Below are 10,076 nucleotides of genomic sequence, written 5' to 3'. Positions count from 1 at the left end.
AACAGGTTCTTATTCTTGGAGAAAAACACACCTGCACAATAAGTTGGTAAGTGTCCTATATTTTGTGACTACATATTTCGCACTCATTTTTCTTAACAAAATCATGTTTTACAGCAATGGCAATCTGGTTTTTCTTTGATTATGATTTCTTCGATTATGATTACAGTAAATAATTTCAGTGTACCTGTAATGTACTATATGATTTTAGAAAATAAGAACCTATTTTAATTTTCTTAGGCTAAATAGGTTCTTGTTTATAGGGCATATAAATGGCAAATTTTAGGCTAACAGGTTCTTAATTTTTAGGTTCTTACTTGCAGGTTTTTACTATATAGGAAGCTGTGACGAAGAGTAAAAGCACAAGTCAAAATGACCAATACAATTAAGAAACTCAGTTTTTGAAGATCTTTAAGATGGTAGTGGTAGTAAAAATAAGTCTTATGGTTTACAATTTAATAGCAATTTGATGAAGTCACAATTTCAAAACTAGCAAAAATTTCAAAAAACTGTACTGTAACTCTAAAAATAATGATTATATGAAAAATACTCTTCTGGAATTATGACGATGCAATAAAATAAAACTAACTTCTACGTAAAAAACTGAGAGATATATGAACAAAACAAACCTGAAGCCAAAAAACGTAATGTCACTGACAGTCGTTCAATGGGCTTTAAAGAGCAACATAGTGGCGTGTCTTTCCTTTCAATTAATGGTGTTACCAAGGTTAAAATCTCTTGAAATGAAAGTCTGTCTAGGCGGTGAAATTGTCTAAATTTTTCAGGGTCTTCACAATTAAGTTCAGGAACAATATTTGCACATGCACCTTGTGACTGGCGGCATGAAACCCAAGATTTTACCCACACCTTTCGATTAGCTGCCCTCAAGCGCCTTCGCCTTCGTCGCAGTAATAAAAAGGACAGCAAAATCTTTTCATCTTCAAATGAGCTTGCACTTTCGTCAACATCTGCCACTGTGAAGTCTTTGTGTATAAAAAACGCATGCGCATTTGCATCGATCACTGCGCTGATAGCTCAGAATGCGCGCACACTATGAGGAAATGTTCACTCGTGCCCAAAACTATTCAACATGTTGAATATCCGACGCTAATGGCACTCGTTACCAAAATCGCAGAAAAAGACACCGCACACTTGAGGAAGCGGCGTAAGGCAAGAGCATGAGTGACGCTCAGCTCAGCTGAAAGCTCAAGTGTGCGCCGGGCTTTAAGGTCACTAGTATCTCCAGATCGAGTCCATTATTTTTGTTACATCTTATTTATCACTAGTTGATTTATTCCTAGACTTTAGTATGTTTCTTACCTAGTTTTTGTGACTGACATACCACGTATAATTTTCTTTACATGAATCCTGGTAGTGCATATGTTGTAGTTAATTCTATTCCCAGTTAGTTACTTTTCCTTTGATTCAAATTCATGATAATATATTACCATATACAAAACAGGGGAAAAGTAAAATTTAACTGGGAATAAAACTTAACTACAACACATATAAACTCACCTTTATAGATCAGGCCCCGGTTGTTCATAAGATGGATAACTTCTTATCCGCTGGATAAATCGCTATCCAGAGGATAAATTTTATCCATGGCGTCATATCCGTTGTTGAAAGCAGGTAAGCGATATCCAGTGGATAAATTTATCAATGGTTAGGTAGGTAGTACCTCGACAGTTACATCTTCTTCGCTGTAATCTACCCGAAAATCAACATCGAAGAAAGAGGAAAATTTATCGCCGCCAATTAGATTCGTTAGGAACATACACAGACGCTGAATTGAGATCCAGGTATCGTTTTGGACGAGAGGCGATACAGTACATTGTTAGCCTTGTTGCAGACGATATCGCTCCCCAAACAAATCGAAACTGTGCTGTTCCAGCTATAATGCAAGTCCTTATCACCCTCAGATTCTTAGCTTCGGGTTTGTTTCTTCAGGTTCGTTTCTTCAGTTGGTAGGTGACACTTTTCAGGGATTTGACAAGTCGACTGTCAGGCGAGTAGTTCGCGGGGTGATAAAAGCCTTGACTGCAAAGTTAGGTGACTTCGTAAAATTACCGTGCAGTCATTCAGAACGAGACGAAATAAAGTAAGGTTTGTTCAGAGTAGGTGGTTTTCCCTGTGCTATCGGGTGCATCGACGGTACCCATGTCAGAATAAAGGCCCCTCACGAAAACGAACTGGACTTCGTGAACCGGAAAGGATTTCTCTCAATCAATGTCCAGGAAATCTGCGACCATCGAGGTAAGCAAGTTTGTGTTGCTCTCATTATTTGTATAGCAAAGGGTAACATTCCGTTTAACCCAAGCTTTACTATGCTTACTATCTCGTGTATTCAGATAATTATTCTTTCCCAAATATGAGCATGAAAACCGAAGAATTTCGCTTTCAAACTGTAACGCTTTTCTGTCATGTAAGGAGGAATGTGCGAGTGATTGGCTTGAGTAAAGCATGTGATCAATCATGTGATTCTAAGATTTACACATGTACACAATTTACGATGAAACGAACTGAACGAATTGATTGAAATTTTTGAAGCATGAGATGTCCCTTTATATTATGGAACTCTGAACTGTAATCGATTTTGTTTGCTAACAAGTGTTGAGCCTTCGAATGGTGACATGACCGCAAGGAAAATATTCTTCAGTGATCACTAGATGTATTTTCCAACATGGACATTTTTCCATGGACTGTGTTGGTTTGAGTGCTGAAACATAACATTACAGAGCAGTCTCTCGCTATTAAGTAGCATTGTTTAATAGCATGTAATTTGCTGTTACTCAAAGATACATGTCAAGAAATCTCTTGGAATTTACCATATCTAGAAAAGGGATAGGTTGTAGTTAATTGATGTTAGTTATAAACTGTAGTTAAATGCAAGCTGCAATCCCATTTCAAACACTTTGTTTTGACAAAATGAATTTAAAAAAATCTCACGATTACAACTCCAAATTTAGGGTCTGTGTGTATGCGCACATTATGAAACTTTTATGGGAATACAGTTTTAGACTAGGAAGATGTAGACGTGTGCTATAAATATCTATTTTTTGTACTGGGAATGTTGTGATAGACGTGAAAACCATTTGTGTTGCATTGAATGTAATTGAATTTTTTAGGAATGTTTACAAATGTTTTGGCTAGATGACCTGGCTCTACATGACAGCCACATTTTTCGAACATCACCCATAAGGCGTGACCTGGAAGGGACTGGTCTGGCAGATGGTGTACTACTTGGAGATAGTGGATATGCATGTTCCCCATTCCTCATGACTCCCTATCTCAACCCCGAAACACCCCAGGAGTAACGTTTCAACAGAGCTCACAAAATAGCGCGATGTACTATCGAGCGAACTTTTGGGGTGTTAAAAAGGAGATTTCATGTGCTACACTCCGAAGTAAGGATGGCTCCTCACAGGGTGTGCTCAATAATTGCTATAAGTCTAAGGGAGCCAGATCCAGAGGACTGTGAAGTGGATCATGAAGGGTGTGGTCCTGACCTTCACAGTCAGTATAATGGCCGTGAAACTGGTAATGCTGTCAGGGAGCACATTGCTAACACTTTTTAAGTTCTACACAGGGGGCTAAAGCTCAAACATACATTTGATTGCAAAAATGTTGACATGTACCGTAAATGGTATGATCCATCAACAATGAGACCCAATGGGTTTATGGGAAATGTTTGCATGGTTTCAAGGTTAATGCATTATTTATTTCGTTCATGGAAATCTTTGATGACCACATTACTTTCCTTTCAGCATAGTTAGTAGAGGGAGCTGGTTAGAAAGCGCGGCGAACTTCAGAGAGCGCTCCTATTGTTTGCTGGATGAACTTGAACGTACCCTCATCTGTGAGTGACCGTACACACAGTCTTTGCCAACATGGCGGATAGTACGGACTTTAGCGAACTCTATATCTTTGGAGATGATTTTAATGCGATCTTAAGAATTTTGGAAGAAGATGATGACCTAGAAAGTCATTTTACTGATGCTGCTGTTGAGTTAAGTTCAAAGTGTGTCTCAGTTAAGTAATAAATTAGCTGAAAACTGTGGTTTTTTGACTGCAGATTTATCGATGGCGTATTACAGTACAGCGTTGTGTTGGGATGTAGTACTAACCCCGATTTATGCTACAGTTAGATGTCAAATGGATCTTTATGTAGACAATTGCAATACTTAAAGGATATTGAGAGTTTTTCAGGTTGAACCAGATACTATCTCGTGCAAATTTTGTCAGAAAATTTGCAAAAGTAAGGCTGCCTTGAAACGTCACATCACTGTCAAGCACCCAGCTGAAAAGTCAGGTGATTGCGAAAATACCGAACAACAACAGTATTTAACCCCGGAAATGTACACTCGAATCATGGGAAAGGCAAAAGAAAAGATATTGATGAGTAAAATATACACAGCAAAGACGAAAGAACAAGTAAACACTTTCTCAAGCCATGTAAACACCACAAGTGGTGAATTTACTCTTATCCAAACCCTATACAACAACCTCGTACGAACCGGTAACATAGAAAAATTTTGTGCTGAATTTTACTCCACCGTTGTCTATAATTCAGATACCTATTTTGTCAATTTGTCAAAAAACATTGTTACACTTATGTCAACAAAAGTCGCTGACTGTCTACTAGTACACAGCAAAGAAAGCAAGGATACACAAGTCAACAAAAATGCAAATTGCAAACAGAAGCTCTCCAATACCTAGCTATCAGGTCTACAATATTTTGGTGGTTATGTTCTTCATAAAACTATCTCAAGCAAAGGTCAAAACTCCTGAAAATGAGCAGGCAATGTCCATCCTAAAAGCTGGAAAAGCAGGTGACAAGTTAGAAAACCACAAGCTTATTAGCAGTCTGAATCGGCTGTATACAAGGGTGCGCTCTTATTCAATTGCTAAGGATATTATACAAAAACACAAGATCAGAGCAAAGCAGCTGAAAAGCAAGGGTGTCCGCAAAGAAATCAGCCGAGCTTCCCATGCTTATAATAATGAGCAAGAACGACAAGATTAAAGAGCATGTCAATGTAACTTTACTTTCAATTAATAGTTCCTATGTACATATTACAGTGATAATATAATCACATTATGTTTCAGTTAGAATGAGTGAGAGTGGTTTTGCCTTACAGTAACTGAAAAATGGTGAACAGTATGGTCAAATGATACTCATTTAATTCATTGCTTTCTTTTCTCTATTTGTGTCTATTTTGTCTGTAGAGTGCAAATAATATATCTTTGAAATAGTAAGACTCAAAGAGACAACAATTGAATCATCTTGGTCTATTTATATGCACTTTATTGCTTATAAAGTTATACAATTTGAGGGTTTTATTGTCATCAGTCATTGCAATGATTTGCAGTATAATAACAGTAACTAGTATGGATGTTTGCAGTTTTGAATATTTTGATGTTTGCAGTTTTGAATATTTTGTATTACAGTTTAAATTAAACATATGCATTCATTTATGTAATGCTTGCTTGTAGCGAATTACTTTTCTAGAACTATATACAATATTGTACGATAAAGTCATTAAAGAGACATTTATTATCTCACGAAAGATTTCCTTTGATACACACCACTAGATGTGGGCAACGTTTCACATAATGGTTGAGATGACTTATCAAATTACAGTAAACTTATTTCTGCGAGTTTTGGTTTCGATAAAACTCTTGTGCCTCCACACTCAACCGAAATGCACGGTAAGCCTTCTCAACCCTAAAGAGGCTTTCCTCCATGACATATGTCAGCTGTGACAGGGAAATTTCAAGATTGGGAATGTTTCTCATGATTCTATTTATTCCAAATTACTTTGTTTTTGCCTTATTATGACATGATTGCCGCCATGTGATGGGGCAACACCTCTACTATTAACTGAAAAGAGGAATTAATTCTTTAACAACATCTTTATCCCTAATTACTCATAGCACTAGTTCCCCCAGTTTAGAAGCTTTAGAGTATATGGAATGTGTTTTTGATATAAATTTTCTTTTCTGTTAATAATAGAGGTTTTGCCCCATATGATGATCCAGTGCACAAAAGACCTGCCGAAAAGGAAATTAGTTATTGACTAATTTAATTTCATTATTAACTAATTGCGTTTTTTGGCTGATCTTTTGCGCACTGGTTCATCGCATACATTTACCCAAGCTTTCTTTTATCTTTTCTTCCACAGGTGTTCCCACTTTGGCACGAAACTGATCTCCGTATGCGATTGGTGGTTATCATTATAACCAAATGATCTCATGTCTGGGTTGTCGTTTCTTCTTCTCAACTTCCTTTGATTACCAAAGTATACCTCTAAGCTGTCTTGGCAAAATGTCTCTGTTAGAACATGTTGCATACCCTCTCCCAGGAGAAACTTGTACAATAACATTGTTTTAATTAATAGTGAAATGAAATCTTGTACTCATATGACAGGTCAACAAAATATATAGATTATTTATTTTGACTTATTTATCCCAGTATGTTTCGCTAATGTACACATGAATTGTGAAATAAAATCAAGACAAATGGTCACTTAATTGTTATTCCATTGGCAATTGCATGATTCTCAGGACAGACAATTTAAAAATGAAAAGCCAAAGTAGTTAGTTTTTAGATTTTTTGAAGAGAACATGTGTTTGCAGATGTAAAGCATAAAAAAGTCTCTTACTTGGTGGCTTGGATCATAGAGTACGAAGTGATCTGTAGTCCCTCATAGGTTTGCCACGAGAGGAATATTTTACTTCGAGCTGTCTTTGTGAAGTTGCCAGACCTGTCCTTGATACTCTGCAACTGATCTCGCAGGTACTTGAGGAATGTGGATTCTAGCCATCGAAACCTTACATCTTGTAAGAAGGTGTATGGTGCCAGAAATGGTTTCCTCTTTCTTTCATGCTCAGTTGTACTGCGTACATTGAGACAGTTAAAAAAAAAAGAGTCAACCATTTCACATAACTTAGCTGTTGCTGCAGTATCAGGAGAGCTGAAGGTTCTCATCACGGCAGATACTGATGCACTTAAAACCTGTGCAGCAAAACTAACATGCATAGCTGAGTATGAGGAGATATTAATATGATCATATGTCAGCTTTGGCAACAGCTTCAATCCATTCTCCATATCTTGATGAAAGAGTTGTATGATGTGTTGCCAAATGACATACAAGCCATCATTCCACATGTACCTTCAATGTAAAAAAGAAATGAACTCAGATGATGATAACAATAACATTATAATGAGTGTCACATGAAATAAGGTAACTTTTAGCTAACTTAGTTAATTTGGCAGTTTCTAGTGGTCATGATGAGGTAAGGGGCATCTGAGAAGAAATAGATGTATCGATATGTGGCATACAGATTAATTGTTCTGTAGCACACTTCTTTCCCAGATCCACCATCTAGGTTCTTATGAAGCCTGTAGAAACAACGGTTGGGTGAGGCTCCATCAGATGTGGCAGAAATAACCCACAGGTTGCATATACATTCTAGAATGCATACAGCTTCCCAGAACAGAGGCATTATTTGCACTGATGTGACGCCTGTGGTGGCAAAATACGCCAGACTGAATTTGAGCTCTGAACAGACTCCTCGCACAAGAAACACTAAAGCATGTGTTGCCACATCATCGTGTTTATCAAGAGTGGCAAAGTTTACATCTGGGTCCCCCAGATCAACAAACCCAATGAGATCATGAGTGTTCTTGTCAAAGACAAGGTTGGTTTAGACCTTCATTTCATCAAGGAGAATAACACAATATCTGTGGACATCAAAGTGGCAGCTTGTTTCAGACTTTAATTCATCAACTACTTTGTCTTGGTAGCCTGGTGTAGGTCTTATGAAGTTGCGATAGTCTCGCAGTGTTCTTTGGCTTGGTAGAGTGAGAATATTTCTTTGCCTAAGCTCTTCATAGCAAGATGGTGATTTTTCCACAAGAGATAGACAGAAGCAAATGTGACCGGGCACAGGATTTCGTACACTAACGCTTTTCCATTAAACGGGTAAAAATAAACGGTTTGAAAACGGATAGTAAACGGGTAGTAAGAGCGTTTAAACGGTTTGCATGTCCGTTTAAACGAATAGTCCAAAGCGTTAAACGGTAGAGCAAAGTCCAAAAACGGATTCCGTAAACCGTTAAACGGCCGAGAAAAAAAATAAACGGATGGCTTAAAACGTTAAACGGTTGAACAGCATCTATAAATATTATTTTTATGGATAGCTCAAAATGTTAAACGGATGGACAAAAACCTTGAACGAATGAGGAGGGCTAAAGAACGGCGGAAAGTCATGCACATATCGATCAGAAACCGTTGCGAACAATTATACGAATTGTTTATGCGGAACACTGACGTTTCATACTAATAATATTCGACCGACAACGATAGAAAACTACGGTAAGTAAAATGAAATTACTAGCCTGCAATTAAGCTATCCACTGGCGAGTGAAGCGAGCCGAGAGCGAGTCTCGCCCTGGAGAGCTCGCAATGCGTTTGAAAATTTGTATGAGCAGAGGAAGCAATCTGTCAATCATACCATGTGGACTGAACATTCTCGATAGAAAGAAAATAGAGTTGAGAAGCAAAGTCGTTTTTTTTTTCATGTTCCTACATTGTTTCTTCTACGTATTGACTGAAATGAAAACGCGCTATCAAGTGAAAACGTTAAGAAATGCCGCTGATTTTGTAGATTTCACCGTCGGTTAATCGAAACAATTTTACATACGCATGTAACAAAACTCAACTTTCTTTCGCTCGTGTTTCATCTTGCATTCGATTTCGTAAAGTAATGTGTAATTACAGCTTTTATAAAGCAATTTCCGTTTCCTTTCAATCGACGGAAATAAAAGATGAGAAACTCGATAGCCACGGATTTTGTAAATTTTGCCGTACACGTCAATCGAAAGAAATTTGCATAATCATGAAAACAAATCTCGCTCTCCTCGTTAAACGGATGCAAGTAACCGTTAAACGGATGTATTTTATTTTAAACGGATAGGTTAACCGTTTAAACGTTTTGTCGAAAACGTTAAACGGATGAGCAAAGCGTTTAAACGGATGAAGAAAGCGTTTAAACGCTTTAATGATCCGTTTTAAACGGATAGTAAACGGATAGTAAACGGATTGATTCGTTAAACGGTAAAGCGTTAGTGTACGAAATCCTGTGCCCGGTCACAAATCATCATGGGGTGGTATTCAACACTGCTGGCACTATCATGAAACAGTCTGTTTTGCTGTTGCCAGAAGAGATTCATAAAGGGTGTCATCTTGGTTTCATCAGCATCGCTTATTATCTTCGTCAGATCATTGCTCAAGTTGTGGTCAATTTCCACACTTGCCTTTTCAAGGGCAGCCCTCATTTCATTTCAGACAGCTCTTGCTCAAGCTGAGAACATTTTGGCCTGTGTTCTTGTAGGGCTAATTTCACTGTTTCTGTAGATGTCTTAGAAATGGGGGCATTCAACTTTGCTGGCTCTAAAGATCTTCTTTGCTTTGCTTGAGCTTTACAATCACTAGAATAGTTGCTCAGCACAGGTAGAACACTTTTCACTCGACTCAACTAAAATGCTACAGGTCTTTGAGCGCCAGTATTCTTTGCTTGTAAACATATCGCTACCATCATCACACTCAAATGGATCAGCTGACTTGGGAATAACATGACGAACCAGGCTAGAGTTGATTTCATAACAGTCTATCCCAGGGCAAAGAATTAGTCTTCCTACTTTAATCAGATTGCTCAAAGTTATGTTCCTCATTGGTCTCGCATAGGTTTTATATAACTGATGATCATTAGGTATTAACCATCCATAGCACATAACAGTGAAACCAAGGCTACAATAAGTTAATATTCTGCTAAGCAAAATGGCTCCTTTCCTCTCTTTAATACAACTCTATCAGCCATCTCTTCGACTCTCCACTCACTGAGGCATTTAAGTGTTTGGATCTTTTTACAGAAATCTGGAAAATTGCTGTAGAAATAACGATTTCTTGTGCTTTCTATTGTAGTTCTTTCTCTCACGATGCGTGCTGGCCTTGGTTGAGTTAGGGTGGTTGGATGACTTTTTTTTATAATAATAATAATGGAAACTTTATTTG

The sequence above is a fragment of the Stylophora pistillata genome, chromosome 2, assembly GCF_964205215.1.
Source record: "Stylophora pistillata chromosome 2, jaStyPist1.2, whole genome shotgun sequence".
Lineage (NCBI taxonomy): Eukaryota > Metazoa > Cnidaria > Anthozoa > Scleractinia > Pocilloporidae > Stylophora > Stylophora pistillata.
Note: the sequence above shows the minus strand (reverse complement) of the source record.